At 40.9% G+C, this 5,738-nt stretch overlaps 1 pseudogene; it reads right to left on the reverse strand.

Annotated features, from left to right (window-relative positions):
• Positions 1-5,316: 5,316 nt before the first annotated feature.
• Positions 5,317-5,434, reverse strand: LOC126200015 (5S ribosomal RNA; annotated as a pseudogene).
• Positions 5,435-5,738: the final 304 nt, after the last annotated feature.

Raw genomic sequence — 5,738 nt, forward strand, 5'->3', positions numbered from 1 at the left:
CCATCGGTATAACAATTGTAAATTGTCGTAGCTATGTCGGGAAAGTACCAGAAGTCCAAGCACTAAAAGAAAGCACTGATGTTCAAATCTTTAGATCTACTGAAAGATGGCTAAAGCAGTGGATAATATAAATCGAAATTTTTCCGTAAGACCTAACTGTTTTCAGGAAGGATAAACTAAACACAGCTGGCGGTGGCGTGTTTGTTGCAGTCAGAAGTAGTTTATCTCATAGCAAAAGTGAAGCAGATAGTTCCTGTCAGTTGCTATGGGCCGACCTTTATGGCCGAGCGGTTCTAGGCGCTTCATTCCGGAACCGCGCATCTGTGCGGTCGCAGGTTCGAATCCTGCCTTGGGCATGGTTGTGTGTGCTGTCCTTAGGTTAGTTTGGTTTAAGTAGTTCTAAGTCTAGGAGACTGATGACCTCAGATGTTAAGTCCCATATTGCTTAGAGCCATTTGAACCATTTTTTTATTTACTATGGGTAGAAGTCATTATAAGAAAACGGAATAAAATAATAACTGGATCCTGTTACGAACCTCCCAACTCAGTTGATACAATTGCTGAAAGGTTTAAAGAAAACTCGAGTCTAATTTCAAACACGTATCCAACCCAACCAATTATAGATGGTGATAGCTTCAATTTACCCTCGATGTGTTGGCAAAAATACATGTTTAAATCCGGAGGTACGCATAAATCACCATCCGAAATTGTGCTTAGCACGCATTCTCTGAAAATTATTTCGAGTTGTTAATTCGAATAGTACACGTTTCTTAAAAAAACACTTGACCTCTTAGCAACAAATTAGCTAATAACTACCATCAAAAGGGATACAGGGATTCGTGAACACAGGTTATTTTAGCGAGACTGACTGCTGTAACTCCCAAATCCACCAAAAATAAACGAAAAATATAACTCTTCATAAAAGCAGATGAAAACTCCCATGACGCCTTCCTGAGAGACAATATCCACTCCTGGCAATTTAACAATGTAACTGTATAACAGATGTGACTTGAATTCAAAGAAATAGTGTCACCTGCAATTAAGAGATTTATACCAAATAAGTTAAGAAACGACGGAGCTGATTTCCCATACACAAAGTAGGTAAGAACGCTGTTGCGGAAGCAACAAAAAAAGCATGCAGAATTTAAACGAACGCGAAACTCCCAAGTTTTAACTATCTTTTTCAGAAGCTCGAAGTTTAGCGCGGACGACAATGCGAGAGGCTTATCATGGTTTCCACGCGAAACTTTGTCTCGAAATCTGGCAGAAAATCTAGAGAAATTCTGGTCGTATGTAAAGAATGTTAGCGACAAGACACAATCAATGTGTTCTTTGCGCGGTAACAATGAAAATACTATTGACGGCAGTGCTGTTAAAGCAGAATTACTAAACATAGCCTTCCGAAGTTCCTTCACTAAATAAGACGAAATAAATATTCCAGAATTCGAATCAAGAACAGCTGATGGAATAGCTCCATGCTCAACAATCATATACAATCGTTCCCTCGACGATAGGTCCGTAGCCAAAGACTGGAAGTTGCGCAGGTCACACCAGTATTCAAGAAGGGCAGTAAGAGTAATCCACTAAATTAGAGACCCATATCATTAACGTCGATATGCAGCAGGATTCTGGAACATGTATTATGTTCGAACGTTATGAATTACCTTTAAGAGGACGGAAGATTGACATATAGTCAAGACGGATTTAGAAAACGTAGTTCTTGTAAAACATAACTAGGTCTTAACTCACACGAAGTGTCGAGCGCTTTCGATAAAGGACTTCAAATTGATTCCGTATTTTTAGATTTCCAGAAGGCTTTTGACACTGTACCTCACAAGAGGCTTGCAATTAAAGCGCGTGCTTTTGGAATACCGTCTCAGTTATGCCACTGGATTCGTGATTTCCTGTCAGAGAGCTCTCAGTTCGCAGTAACTGACGGAATCTCATCGAGTGAAACACAAGTTATTTCTACTGTTTACCAAGGTAGTGTTATAAGGCCTCTGTTGTTCTTTATCTGTATAAACGATTTCGGAAGCTATCTGAGCAGCCGTCTTACGTTGTTGATAGGTGATGCTATCGTCTAGTAAAGTCATCAAAAGATCAAACACAATTGCAAAGCGATTTAGATAAGATCGTGCAGATATTGGCAGTTGACCCTAATAATGAAAAGTGTGAGGTTACCTGCATGAGTGCTAAAAGGAATCCGTTAATATTCGGTTACACCATAAATCAACCAGATCTAAAGACCGTAAATTCAGCTAAATATCTAGGATTACAATTACGTACAACTTCGATTGTAAAGGACGCACAGAAAATGTGGGAAGGCGAACAAAGAAAGCGTCTTGTTGGCACAACACTTTGGTTTTGCAACACATCTACTAGAGAGACTGTCTACATTACGCTTGTCCGTCCTCTTTTGGAGTACCACTGTGCGGTATGGAATCCTTACCAGATACGATTAACGGAGCATATCGAGGCAATTCAAAGAAGGGCAGCACGTTTTGTATTATAGAGAAATATGGGAGAGAGTGTCACTAACATAATACAGGATTTGTAGTGGACATCGTTAAAACAAAGGCGTTTCTCGTTGCGGAGGGAACTTCCCACGCTATTTCAATCATCAACTCCCTCCACCGAATGCAACAATATTTTGGTGATGCCGACCTGCTTAGGGAGGAATGATCATCATAAGAAAATAAGGGAAATCAGAGCTCGCACGGAAAGATATAGGTATTGGTTTTTCCGTGCGCTGTTCGAGACTGGAATAATAGATAATTATTGTGAAGTTGGTTCGTTGAATCAACTGCCAGGCACTTAAGTGTGATTTTCAGAGTAGCCATTCGATGTAGATTCGAAATACTAATTTTAGTTTTAGAGAAAGCCGCCTCGAATTGAAAACTAGGAAAAACTACGTTAGCTGTCGACGTACATAATCTAGAGATATAATAGAAGTATAGATGATACTGTCCACTATAGGAAACGAAGTTGATAGTCGCAAGTGTGCACTAATCAGCAAGAACTAAACTACTGTTGTACCAAATTACTATTAAATGACTGTGAGCCAGCAGAAAAAGGAATGCCAACAAAAGGAAACGCAAAAAAATTAGGAAGAAGGGACATTATAGTACATCAGAATATGCTTCTAAAAAGACTTTATTACAGAAATGGCTTCATTTAACAACTGTTGCGAGTAGCATCCAATATGAACATTATGGCAAGTATCACGATGTTGGTATATGTGTCCCAATTAATGTATGTACTTTTTCTTTAAATGCGAACCAAAAGTTGTTTTATTACTACCTTCGCCACAATGTTCTTTAATGCGGACATCAAAAGAATTGCCCCTTTGGCCAACGTAAAATATTGGACAGTTGCTACATTTTATACCTCGTACTATACTCATTTTACTGTGAGTGTTTTTTGTGAACTGCCCTTCTTCATGACGTACTATACGTCAAACTCGATTGTCAGCACGGCAGATTTCACTTCTTTTATTCTTAGTAAAAGGACAATCAATCTTATTCGCTTTTCCTCTGTAAATCAGCTCAACGAATGTCATTTTTCGACTTGAAGGTATACGGTTTATCAAGACTGTTAAAATTTTTTGTATGACAGTAAAATAAATAACAGCGAAAATACCCTTCTTAGAGAAAAGGGCAAAGAAATCTAGGTTAGTATCTCTACCCCAACTTGGCACTATTAAACTAAACTAAACTAAACTACACTCCGTCCGAACAGGCCCTGAAGGCCCAATGGTACCGACCGGCCGCCGTGTCATCTTCAGACCACAGGCATCACTCTATGCGGATATGGAGAGTAGAGATGTAGAGATGGGTAGTTCGCGAACAAACGGGTGCAAAGGAACGGTTCACCAAGATGAACGAAAGGACCGAGGAACGAATTCCAAGGAACGATCGGTTCATAGTTCACTTCCGTCCCGGCGGTCTACTTACAGTTCCCGGGAACGAGGAACGATCGGCTCATAGTTCACTTCGGTCGCGGCGGTCTACTTATAGTTCCCAGGAACGAGGAACGATCGGTTCATAGTTCACTTCGGTCGCGGCGGTCTACTTATAGTTCCCGGGAACGAGGAACGATCGTTCATAGTTCACTTCGGTCGCGGCGGTCTACTTATAGTTCCCGGGAACGAGGAACTATCGGTTCATAGTTCACTTCGGTGGCGGCGGTCTACTTATAGTTCCCAGGAACGAGGAACGATCGGTTCATAGTTTACTAGTTCACTTCGGTCGCGGCCGTCACTTCGGCAGTTCTCGTTCCAGCCTCGGTCGCGTGCTCGTCTCAGTTTCGGTCTGCCTCGGCCGCACTCGTCGTTCTTCGCATGACCACCTGTCTCAGTTCCACTGCCGACTGCTCCTAGTTAGTTCAGTATCCAGTTGTTCGTTTCGTTCACTGCTCTCGCCTATTTTACATGTGTTCCAAACTGTTCTTGCACTTGGTTCTGGCTATTCAGCGTCCACGACCGGTAATCAAAAAGTATTTTATAGTTACGTAAATTACATAAAAATCACGTTGTATGTAATAGGTACCTCTTTTCAGGTAACAAAAGGGCATATCAGCTCTTCTCATTATATCGATGAACAGCAGAAGACATACTTATAACAAGGCAATTTTTTTGTTATTCATATATTTTTTTGGTTTCATCGACTTTATTTAGCAACTAACTTTCAATAATTTGCTTAATTTTTAGTGTAAGAAAATTCATATAAAACGATTTTCATGTATATTTCATATACAAAACATTATATTTAGGAAGGCTCTAATTATTTTTAAGTTTGGTTGTTTCCAATTTGCATTACCTGCTAGTTTGGTTTCTATGGAAAAAAAAAGTGGGTTGTGGGTCATTTTGGCCACCCTATATTATTTCCCTGCGATCAGCCACACAACGCTACAGTTGGCTAAACGAGAGGTTCTGCAGAATCACAGAAATTACTTCTAAAAGTGTGTAAGAATTCTGTAATGAATAAAAACTCTATACCCCAGGGGGGGGAGGCAAGTGCCCCTCCTCTTGGTGCCCTCCATCCTTCAGTCACCTACACTACTAGTTTTCAGTTTTTCATAAGAATCATATACCAAGCACAAATGAACGGTGAACGAGTAAAAATGAACTGTTCCCAAAAAAGAACGATCAGCAGTGAACTAGTTCCCAAGGATGAACGAGTTTGCCCATCTCTAATGGAGATGCACGTGGTCAACACTCTGCTCTCCAGGCATGTTGTGAGTTTTCGTGACTGGAGCCGTTACATCTCAGTCAAGTAGCTCCTCAGTTTGCCTCACAAGGGCTGAGTGCACCCCGCTTGCCAACAGCGCTGGACAGACCAGATGGTCACCCATCCGAGTGCTAGCCCAGCCCGACAGCGCTTAATTTCGGAGATCTGATGGGAACCAGCGTTACCACTGCGGAAAGGCCGTTGGCCTTCTTGGCACAACATCTGACAAAATTGTGCGAGTATTTGGGCGTACCAAGATAGGAATTAGAATTCGAAACGAAAATAATCTTTTTGGCATTGTAATACATAACAACGCGAAAACTGAGCCACAGGACAAATCAAGAGTGTATACAGTTAATTGATAGACACGCAATAAGACTAACAGGACGCGCGTTCAATATTAGATTGAAGGAACATCGTAGAAAAAGGGAGCGTAAAAAAAGTTCCTTATTTTAAGATGTGAGGGTGTGAACCAAAACAAGACAAAAATGTCCGTTAAGCAGCTGCTCT

Source organism: Schistocerca nitens, chromosome 8, assembly GCF_023898315.1.
Source record: "Schistocerca nitens isolate TAMUIC-IGC-003100 chromosome 8, iqSchNite1.1, whole genome shotgun sequence".
Lineage (NCBI taxonomy): Eukaryota > Metazoa > Arthropoda > Insecta > Orthoptera > Acrididae > Schistocerca > Schistocerca nitens.